This window comes from Ochlerotatus camptorhynchus, unplaced genomic scaffold, assembly GCF_037179485.1.
Source record: "Ochlerotatus camptorhynchus isolate MF236.1 unplaced genomic scaffold, CSIRO-AGI_Acam_v1.1 ptg000232l, whole genome shotgun sequence".
Classification (NCBI taxonomy): domain Eukaryota; kingdom Metazoa; phylum Arthropoda; class Insecta; order Diptera; family Culicidae; genus Ochlerotatus; species Ochlerotatus camptorhynchus.
Window position 1 is genome coordinate 4,589,737 of NW_027040722.1, and position 12,356 is coordinate 4,602,092.

Genomic DNA, 12,356 nt, shown 5'->3' on the forward strand with positions numbered 1-12,356 from the left:
CAATCTTCCTCATCCTTGTAAAGGAATTCTGGACCTCGCAACCACCTACTTTTTTCTGAAGCAATCGGGCCGTTTCCCCATTTTGTAGCTTCATCTGATACATTCCACCTCGTTGGCACCTTTCTCCATTCAGATACATCGGATTCTTCCAGAATCTCACCGATTCTGAAGGCCACAAATTGATGAAATCTCCGTTGATCTGATCGAAGCCACGCTAGGACGGTGTTCGAATCGCTCCAGAATACTTTCCTTCTAATCGGAAGAGTGTGGCTGGCAATGATGGTCTTCATCAACCTTGTACCGATTACAGCAGCTTGCAATTCTAGTCTTGGTACAGATAGTTGCTTGAGTGGTGCCACCTTGGTTTTGGATGCTACTAGAGTACAGCGGACAGTTCCACGATCGACAATCCGAAAATAAGCAGCTGCGGCATAGGCAGCCATACTCGCGTCTACAAAAATATGCAATTCCCGAGTTTCGAGTGCTTGTAGATTATACCCGGGAAAATAGCAGCGTTCAATTCGTACTTGTCCCAGGTCTTGGAGAGCTAGAACCCAACGGTGCCACAGTGGAAATATTATCTCTGGTATTTTTGCATCCCATCCTATGCCCGATCTCCAAACATCTTGCACCAAGACTTTGCCATGGATTACGAAATTCGCCACCAGTCCCAAAGGATCGAATATGCTCATCACAAGACTTAGAAGTTCCCTTTTGGTGGGATAGACACATCCATTTAGCAATCTCTCGAGTTCACTGCGAAAGCGTATCGCAAAGGAAAATACGTCCTCTTTGAGTAGCCAAATCATACCCAAAACTCGTTCCGAGCCGCTACCTTTTCCCATCACGAAGTTCTTCGTCGAATCTGATGATTCTTCACCGATCCGCTTCAACACTTCTGAAGAGTTGGACAGCCAATGTCGAAGTTCAAATCCCCCACGTTCATGAACTGTTTTCACCTCCTCTGCCAACTGTACTGCTTCTTCGACCGTGTCGACGCTGTCCAAATAGTCGTCGACATAATGGTTCTCCACCACCGCAGTTGCGGCTTTTGGAAACTCGGCAGAGTGCTCACTAGCATTTAGATTTTTCACGAACTGTGCAGAGCTTGGCGAACAGGTTGACCCAAATATAGCGACATCCATTACGAACACTTGCACCGGTTCCGACATATGGTTTCGCCAGAGAAACCGTAGTGCTTGGCGATCTTCTGGCCTGATGAACACTTGGTGGAACATCTCCTTTATGTCGGCGTTGATTGCCACCTCCTTCTGCCGAAATCGACACAATACGGTTGGAAGCGACTGTAGCAGATCCGGACCTTTGAGGAGAACCGAATTCAGGGAAATACCTTTCACCGATGCTGCGGCGTCCCACACGATGCGAACCTTCTCTGGCTTTTTGGGGTTTGTCACTACTCCCAGCGGCAGATACCAAACTTGACTTGAATCGGTCTCCTTCAGTTCTTGTTCAGTGGCTCTATGAGCGTATCCCTTATCTAAGTAATTAGCCACCTGCTCCCGCACTTTCTCGTACAACATTGGATCTTTTGATAACCGCTTTTCAAGACACTGCAACCTTCTTTCCGCCATAGGCCTGCTGTCAGGAAATTCCACCTTGTCCTGTTTCCATAAAAGACCTGTTTGGAACTTCCCTGAATTTGTACGCACTGTAGTGGCTTCCATCAATTCACGAGCTCGTTTTTCGTTGATTGATTCGACCATTTCGGTTGCGCCAACGCCCGCACCTTCGATAGTGAAGAAACTTTTCACCATCTCGTCAAGTTCATAATTCGTCGGGCGATTGCAGACGTGCATAACTCGGTGGGGCAGCTTGGCATTCGCATCTCCTGATCTCCCATACAGCGTCCAGCCTAGACGTGTTTTCGCCGCAACTGGTTCATACCCTTTGCCTTCTCGGAGTTTGAGAGGCGTCTTCAACTTGGTGTTATCTAGACCGATCAGTAACCCTGGTACCGCACAATCGTAACTTGTAACAGGAAGCCCCTTCAAATGAGGAAACTTGGCCTGTAGTTCATTGAAGTCGACAGTTTGATGCGGTAAGTCCAAACTGGATACTGTGTGTACTCCGCTCAATGCGAAGTGCTTGTTGGAATTGCTTCCGGAAATCTCTACATGCACTCGTTGGGAATCCTCCTCGGTACGCTTTACACCGTTGGTCCATTGCATGCACAGCGGAATGGCTGGTCCCGTAACTCCAAGCTCCTTAGCTATCGAACTCTCCAGCAACGTTGAATCTGATCCCCCATCCAGAAAGGCGAACGTGTTCACGGTTTTCCCATTGGCATGAAGCGAAACTGGAATGATGCGGAACAGTATTCTCTGGTGTTGGTGTTGATGGACCGTCACTACGCCCGTACTAGTTGTTGCAGGTAAACTTCTGGAGTTCCCTCCGTCTTGCGGATTCCCCGGATGTAGGAACTTATGATGATGTTCTTCGCAACCGTTAGTTCCGCATACTGGAGCCTTGCACGGCCACTTACCGTGTGGATACAGGCACCGTTTACACAAATGTGCTTCCTGAACTGCCTTCCAACGGTCATCCAGTTTCTTCGCTTTGAAGGTAGGACATTCCTTAGGTTTATGTCCAGGGGTTTGACATACTGCACATGGACGTATCGTAGGAATCCTTGATGATTGAGATTCATCCAGTTTGTTACCGCTGTTGTTGGTTTTATCGGAACGTTCTGGGTTGGTATCGGAGCGAACAGAATTCACAAACGCCTTTCCTTTCTGCCGCTCTGGTTTCGTGCATTCCGAAAATCCACTGCTGACACTGCTAGCGGCGTTGATGATCATGTTCATGTAGTCAGCAAAAGCGCGTAGATCCTCTACCAATACTGATTGCTTGTGCATTGCCCATCCCAATTTGATGTTGGCCGGTAGCTTCTCCACGAGCTCTTGGAGAAGTACAGGATTTGCCAAATGCATCTCTTGTCCAGCTGACACCAAATGAGCACAAAGGTTGCGAACTACCAATCCGAAATTTACAAGAGTCTCTAGCTTCTCCGGTTTCGGTGTAGGGGTGCTGCGAACTTCATTAAGCAGCATTCCAATGATAGCATCTGGTCGGCCGTACAACATACGAAGGGTTGAAACAATCTCGCCTACGTTCGATGGATGTAACAAAAAACTGCTAACCGCCTTTCTTGCATCGCCTTTCAGACAGCGCTGCAGTCTCAGAAGATTTTCGGCATCCGTGTACCCACACATTTGCGTCGATGTTTCGAAATTACTCCAGAATAGTGGCCATTCCACTGGGTTTCCCTCAAACGATGGAAGATCCTTTGGAACCACATGACGTGCAGCTAATTGGTGCGCGTTTGGTCCTCTGAATGTCTCTTGAGGAGGTGGATGATCCGGCGCATTCGTGATAGGGATGTTGGTTACTCTTGGATTGTTCACCGCCATACGAGTACTGGTTTGTACTGGTTGCGGATAAGACATGGCAGGTTGATTAAATTCGTGACCTAGGTATCCCGAATTTTGATTCTGTCCCCAATTCCCATCCGAATATGACACAGGCAAAGGATTTGAATAACGTACGAAACAGATGCCGTCGTTGTTGGTGATATCACGAACATATTGTTGACATTCGTTGTGGACGGCAGATTCACATTCTGCGTAGCACTCGCCAACGGAGTTGGTATTGGTCTGCCTTGGTTCCACTGCATCAATGTTGTTGATATTGACGGAACAGGCAGCGGTTGCTGAACGGATGAAAGTGGCTGTACAAACACTTGCTGTGACGTTGTGCACGCCAAAGAGTTCAATGGAGAAATCAGAGGACTGGTCGTCATTATCAGTGGGTTTTCACTGACAATAACCATGGATGCCGATGATTGTTGCACTTTGCTGCTTCCAGCCACTGCAGTAGTCGTCGCTGAGGTTGTTTGGATTGAACTCGTTGGTGCCTCCGTTCGCAACGTGAGCCCAGTGGGGATACCCCCAGTATTGGCACTCAGGGTTACTGGTGGGTTCTGACAAATCCAATCTTGAACCTTGCTATTACCTTGATTGTAGATTCGGTGGCTGCGAGTACTTGCTGCATCACCATCGTCCTCCAGCTGAGTGTGGAGAAGATTATATTTCTTCTTGATGAACTCCTTCTCCAAAGCGAACATCGCCTCGATCGCTTTATCCCTCCGATCTCTCTCTAAACGTAACGCCATCTCTTGAATTTGCTTGTCTTGTTTTTCCCTTTCTTCCTGCATCCGTATCTGCAGTCGTTTCTCATCTGCCAAGCGCTGCATTTCTAGCTGCAACCGGGCTTCTCGAGCGCTGGCGGATGTTGATGCTACCGAACCGGGGTTGGGATTTGTACATGCCATGCACATAAAACTTCGATCTTCTTTCTCGATGCTGTCGTTGACACCGACACATCTAAAATGGTACCAGCGTTCACATCCGTCGCACTGTACCATTTTCCGATCTGCATCGTTCGGTTGATTGCAGATAATGCACTGCTGATCCGATGAATCACCAAAATCAACAGGCGCAGGGTCTGATAACGACATGGTTATGTGCTATTTATGCCAATGTTTATTTCTTGCTGAAGTCTAGCTCGAGCAATTAGAAATAATAATTCTAAAAGTTTGTTACGGAGACGGTGTCGTTCGGACTTCTTTAAGACAAACTCGTCAAGTTATCTTTCGGAGTAAGCTTTTAGCTGCAATTTATTTTAATTAGTTTTATGCACGTTTTTACAAATTTTTAGTGTTACTTACAATTATTAGTCTTCTTCGTTTTTTTTAATCCGTCTGTGTGTAACAGTTGCTTTGCTTGATTGTTGTAACCTAGTCTATATGAATTCAATCAGTGTTTGTGTTTATTTTAGGCAAAAAATATTACTCACAAGATGGTTATATAACCAGTAGGTTTTATAAGATACAACTTTTAATATTGTAGCACTAAATATAAACTCAAAATTTTAACGTATTCTTCTGTGTTCTTTGTACTAAGTTTTAACAATTGGAATTGATAATGATAGTGAAATTTGCATTACTGACAATTCCGGTTGACGTTTCCGAGCTTGACGTTGTCAGTCAACCGTTAGGTCGACTGGGTCGGCAGCGTTTGCCGATGACGGGGGGTCTTGGATCGTCGCGCACAGTACCTATTTCTCAAAACATAATTTCTACTAAGCGATTTTCACATTCAAAGGAAACTCCGAAAAATTTCACTCTGTTTCCGATAGACTAATAATCAATGAAAAACTCAAATTATGTATGGAGAATTATAGGAAAATAAATTATGCACTAAACAAAAACACTAGAGTTTTCATTTATTAAAACACCATTCGAAATGCAGGAAAATCCTCTGTATTAGGCCCTTTCAAATGTTAGGCTAGATTTTTGTTTTAAGCACGCCCAGATTATCAAAAGGTCAAAATCTTTATGCTCATTAAGTTTCAACGGATTTTAATAAGGTTGTGCGCGTATTACTATTCGACTTTGAGTGAAACACGCTAAAAAAAAATTAACATGAAAAAGTTGTTGTTCGAACAACTTTTTTTCCTTAAAAGCGCCCACTTTGCGATGTATGAAGAAAAGTTAGGTAATTATATTGCCTTTCATGAGAAAAAATATCAAGCAAATCTGAGGGGTACCATTTTTGGGAAAATGACTTTTAATTTTTAAATATATTTTTTTAGAGTGTAGAAACCAATTTTTTAATTTATTTAAATTTTTTTATAAAATTTCAGATTATTTGCTAAAAGTTCGCCATACATCACTATTTTGTATGGCTTGTCATTTTTAAGCTATATCGATTTGAAAAAAAAATCGACAAAAAACTTTGACCCTTATCAAATGTTAGGCAAGATAAATTTTGAAAAAAATAAGTACTCAAAGTTGCTTAAAATTGCTAAGTCTCCACACCCACAAAGTTTCATAAGGTTCTGAGAGGGTGCTGCCAACTCCGAAGACGAGTTGGCGTGAAATCCGTCAGGTGTCGAAATAACAATCCTTTCCCTGCTCGATGACCGTAAGGACGTGGCCGGTGCGGTTATTGACCTCAACAATAAGGATTCTCCGGATGTTACACACTGATAATGCATTGCTAATCCCAAGCCCCATTCATATGGTTCTATGTGCAAATTTCGCTAAATCTGGTCAATCACGGAGTAGCCGACTACTGTATGGTCGTCATTGCTCATGCTCATGCCCCTCGAAAATGAACCAGCACTGTCAGAAATGACGTTTGACTTCGACTTAGGTTGGCTACAGTCCAACTAACGGGAGCCCAACTAAAACGTAGCCCACTTAAACAAAGCCCAACGAGCAAAATTTGACTGTATCTTCGTCTATCTGGAGATGTTTTGAATATTTCCTGTTGTCTAGGAAAATGTTTGAAAGAATATCCTGAAACCTATGCAACGTTCCCTGAACATCTACAAAACGCCCTTAAGCTTTACAAATTTTTTTAAACTTCTACGAAGTTCTCTGAATCTATTCCAAATTCCATATTCTTATTCTACGAAAATATCTGAACATCTTCTAGAAAGACCCCATCATCTACAAATATTCTTGAACATCTGGAAAGTTCTAAACTGCAACGAAGTTCCCTAAATTAAACCAAAAATCCCTCAAGATCTTAGAAGATTGCAGAACTATTATTGGATCTTCTACAAAATTTCATGCACTTATAAGAAGTTTTTTGCAGCTTTTCAAAATGCTTTGAAACTTCCAGACCTTCTAAAAGGTTATCTGCACTTCTACGTTTCTCGTTAATTTTCCGTGAAGTTTCTTGTACGTAATTCCCTGAACTATTCCAATGTGTCCTGAAATTATATGAAGATATTCGAAGACTTTGATGTTTTCCCTGAGGTTATCGAAAAATTCCTGAACTCTTGGCCTATAGAGCTCTCTCGACATTGATTCTTCAAACCTAGCATATTACAGGTGTTCATACATGATGTCAGATTACACTTTATGCCTGTGGCTAGTGGATCTATACAGACAACGCCCGTTGCTATACCTGGATGAAGCCAGAAGAGCACTTCAAAATTAGTATTCCTCATCTATTTGTCGGATTTTCCATAGTGAAGGCTTTACCTGGAAAAGGCTTGAGCGGCGAGCTATCCAAATAAGACAGGATGACATTTATAGATTTTGCTTCGCATTGAACAATTTAAACTGGGGCTATCCACATTTATTGTTTTTAGACGAAGTTTCTTTTGATAACCGGGGTATGCTGCGTACCCATGGATATGATATAAAGGGTAAAAAGTTGATATGTAAAGGAGAATTCATTCGTAAGGCTAGAGTTTCTTGTATTTGCATGATAGGTCAGGATGGCATGCTAGCATGCTCATACACAGAAGGCACGATCACCAGAATGATATTGCAAACAGTTCGCACTTAGAAGCAAACATATTGAAACATATCCCGGTTATCACTCCATATGGATTCTTGATGATGCCCGTATCCACTGCAATGACAAAATGGCGGGATATTTTTGTTCATTGGGAGTATTTCTGATCTTTCTTCCAGCATATACAACACCTTTCTACAACCCGATTGAGATTGTGTTTGGACTTGCTAAGAAAAGAATGCAACAACACTACAAAGAGAATAATACTCAAGATCTGAAAATATTGGTAGCTGATGTTATGAAATCGTTTTCCAAATTCAGTAGGACTAAACTATTCAGAAAATGCGGATACAATCATGGAGGAAAGTTTGATTCAACTATAGCAGCTCCAGAAGAACTGATTGACATAACCTTGAAAGGAGATTGATAAAATTTGTTTTATTCAACTGTTTATTTGTAAAAGTTGTTACATTAAATGCTTGTTTAGCAGAAGAAAGAAACGATGAAATAAATGGCCGAACATAAACTGGTTAAACATGATCAACATTGTCAGCGTCGGTGATTTCCATGCTCAATGTCCGGCCCTCCTGATCTTCTAGAACATTTTCAGAAGACTCCATAGCACTGATGAGGGTTTCGCTCAGCTTGTCTCTTATCTCCAAAGCCTCCAGACGGTGTTTCACAATCTTCATCGTTTCGGAAACATTTTCAAAACTCGTGTGGGCTACGTTCAATTCTCTTATTATTGCACTGATACGAGTTCCTTCCGGAACAAATTAGATAAATGCTGGGGAGGATTGTTCATCATTGCTTGCCTTAGGTGAGCGGGAGCGTTCAAAATACTGTTGGCCTAGAACGGCCAAGCCATTCCATGTCCGTTCAAATGTTCATTTGAGCCTCTGTGCCTCTGAGATCATCAGATAGTTTAAACACGGCTGCTCCGGATCTGTCCTTTTCAGCTGGATCAATCAACTTGACCGAATTCCAAACTGCGCGACTACTTATGGAGATCGAATACATATGCAAAAACAAAGAAATTTCTTTGTCTCTCCAGCTTTGTAAAAGACTATTCTTTTCATCGCTCAATTTTTCCAGAGTATAGTTTCACGGCCAGATTGGAATAGCACAAATTTCTGGAATTCATTGTCGATGGTTGACTCGTCGGAGCTCCATGATGGACTAGATGTCCCATCAGCGTTTGAAACGAAAATTACCTCACGAGCTAAATACTCCTTCGACAAATTCCAAACTTTGAGAAAGAACTCGCTGTTGCTTCCTGCGGACAGCTCCCAGCAAGCAACATAGGTTCCTGATGACTGTCCTTTAAATTGTCACTTGTACACTAACCGTGAACAGGAAAATAAGTCATCACGGCTGTTTGCTGAATTGCTCGCATCCGTGACGTTCAACGGATCTACGGGTAGCTGATCCTCTACATTTTCCATCTCGTCCTCCAGTTCCTCCAAATCCTAATCAACAAACGACCCTCCAGCCGCTTCACTAGTGGGTTCGTTATCGCCTCCGTTTGAATCCTCGTTGTTCATTGTCGTTGCTACAATTTTATTTCAATTATCATTATAAATTGATTGCATTTCTACTTTAAAACACTCACCAAACAAAAGTTCCTCGAAAACAACCTCCAGAATAAGCAGTGAGACTTCAAAACCAAAAATAAACATCTTCCAGTTCAGGCGTGAAATCCAACTACAGTAAACATCAACTACCGATGAAACCAAGTAGGCACTCATCTTATTTCCTTTCAAAGGTAAGGGAGCAGATGAGTGTACTGGTCGAAAGATCATATATGATTACCTTTGTATGGGTCCCCTCACATTGCTCAGACCCAGGCAATGAGAAGGCGGACTCTCTCGCAAAGGTGGGCGATGAATTTTGAATTTTACCATTTAGTGCGTCAGAGTACCCTTTCGAGTTGGCAAACCGATTGGGACAATGGAAATCTTGGACGGTGGTTACATTCAATTATTCCTAATGTTTCTTCGAGAGCGTGGTTTAAAGGCTTGGGCTTAAGTCGTGACTTCATTCGCGTGATGAGTAGACTTATGTCCAACCACTATTCGCTAGATGCGCATCTCAATAGAATAAACCTCGTGGACAGCAACATATGTCGGTGTGGAAACGGTTACGACGACATCGATCACGCAGTTTGGCAATGTACGGATAATGACGCCGCCAGAGAGCGACTTTTGAATACCCTCGAGGCCCAAGGAAGACAACCCTATATCCCTATCAGAGACGTGTTGGGTACCCGCGATCTCTGCTATATGCAGTCGATTTATGTGTTTCTGCAAATGTCTAATATAAGAATTTAATTCGTTTGTCTTTTGTATCTCTTTATTAGTTTTTGTTTGTCTTGTCCCCCGTCTCGATGAGCCTCATCGTCGCCCACTGGTCAACATAGCCGGTCGAACTCCAGACGAATCAAGAACCACACTACCGTTCATACTGGCGACAACGCTCTGATGAGGCTACGATACCCTACTCCCAAGCTCCTCCCCTTTTCCTATCCTTCGACAATGTACCCCTCTAACCTCGAGTAAGCCGCGAGTATCCGGCCCAACTCCTACTAGACATAGAGTTAAGTGAATTTTGTTACAAACAAAGAACAATGAATTATCGGCTCCGTAAAGCTATCGCGATTGAGCCTTACAAATAAACGAACTAGATAAAAAAAAAAACATCAACTAGTTGGAACCATTTTTGTGATAACTTTTTCGCAACTATTTCGAACTGTTGCTTATATCACTTTTTTGATGAAAAACGTCGCAGTAAATTAATGCACACGCTTAGAAAATGATATCGACATATATTAACAAACTATTTATTAAAGGTTCGAAGTATTCGGAGGAAACTGTAAAGATGAGGAGACCGGTGTGAGAATATTTTGGTGTGACAAAATTATTTGACTGTGAGTCTATTGAGAGGTAAAATGCGCAATACATATGTTTAAACATATGTGACGTACGCTTGATCCGGTTCGGAAGACATAGTTAACTGCTTTCTGGGATGTCATTTCATGTTAATAGTTTCTTGTAACCGATAATGAACGATCGTCGGTCGACGCTTGTAGTGATGCAAGGGGCACGGTGGCCTTATAGCGACCGTTTTTGCTTACTGACCAGATTATTGTGGGTCAAAACCCATTACTTAGTTGATAGGATCGCGTCATTTGCTTACCAGGCTTTAAAAGATTGCATCACGCAACGTGAATCCAGATCTAATTCACCCTTCCCACAAACAAAAACGTCCTTCTCGTGACAACCGTGAAAATGCAGAGGTGTACACGGTCTCTAGCTAGAACGGGTGTCGAAAAAACAATCCTTTCCCTGCTCGCTGACCGTAAGGTCGTTGGCGGTGCGGTTATTGACCTCAAAAATAAGGTTTCTCCGGATTTTACACACTGAGAATGGATTGCTAATCCCAAGCCCCATTCATATGTTTCTATGTGCAAAATTCGCTAAATCTGGTCAATCACGGAGTAGCGACTACTGAAATATATCGTCGTCATTGCTCATGCTCATGCTCAGCATTTACCATTGGCGTAGCTAGAAAATTTTATTGGAGGGGCCCTAGGGAGGGCATGTGGCATTTTGTTTTGTTTTGTTGAACTACACAGTTCAAAAAAGTAGTGCAAATTTCTGTTCAGTATGATGCACATAAATGGAGTGTCACATATCATATAAGTTTACATTATATATCATGTAAAGTTCTGAGACAGTTCATGCAATATAGCAAATATTGTATACAAAAGCCCATTTGGTTCATCAATGTTGTCCCGGCCCTGAGCTTAGATGTGGATCGGGGTCTTCCAGCTTGCTATGTCAGGCAAGTATAAACACGTTTTTGAACTTTCGCTGCCTGGTGTTGGTTCAAATTTCAGCACTCTGGATGTCGCCGACCGTGGAAACGTATCGTTAACAGCTGTTACTTGGAACCCGGAACGCGCCGTAGAAAGCATTGTGGAAGCCCCCAATCCCTCCGACCCAGTCCTGCCGGAGAAGGGGTTTTCCAACCCACTCACTATGGCGAGTATTCGCATGGTAATGTTAATGTTCGTTCGCTGCCTGATGTTTCCGTGATTTCCAGGAATAACGTCCAACCTCGTGCTACCAGATGGCATAAACAAGACGTCATCATTTATTACCAGAACATCGGTGGAATGAATTCTGGTGTTAACGACTACCGCTTAGCTGTATCGGACCGTTGCTATGATGTCATCGTTCTAACCGAGACTTGGCTCGATTCTCGAACGCTCTCCAGCCATGCGTTTGGACGCGAGTATGAAGTCTTTCGCTGCGACCGAAATCCTAAAAACAGTCGGAAATCTAATGGAGGTGGTGTTCTTGTGGCAGTCCGTTCCGGTTCGAAGACGAGAGCTTTAGAAAATGACGCGTGGGACTGTGTGGAACAAGTATGGGTTGTTGTTGAACTGAGTGATCGCACACTGTACTTATGTGCGGTGTACATTGCGCTCTGTATTTCATACAGGATCAGTTAGCCTTCTCGATAGCTATAGTGCAGCAACGCTATCTCAAATCAATGACGAGAACAATCGAAGCTTAGACCTCTGTTTCGTTAGCGCTCAGGACACTGCTTCAGTTATCTCCACGGCACCTTCTCCACTAGTAAAGCAAGTTCCTCATCATCCTCCTTTGGTTGTCACTGTCCAAGACAGTCACGTTCGGGATTTTGAAGACATTTCCACAAACGTGTCATACGATTTTCGGAAAGCTGATCATAGTAGTATCATCGACGTGCTGTCTAGCATAGAATGCGGAAGCGTCCTGGACCCTGATAACGTTGAAACCACTGCGCAAACTTTTTCACATGTACTGGCGTATGTCATTGACAGACACGTTCCAAAGAGTGTTCACCGGAAAGGGTCACACCTTCCTTGGCAGACGAGCCAATTGCGAAAGTTGAAATCGACCAAGCGAGCGGCACTAAGGAAATTCACCAAGTATCGTACGCTGTCGCTGAAACATCATTACGTTAGGCTCAATC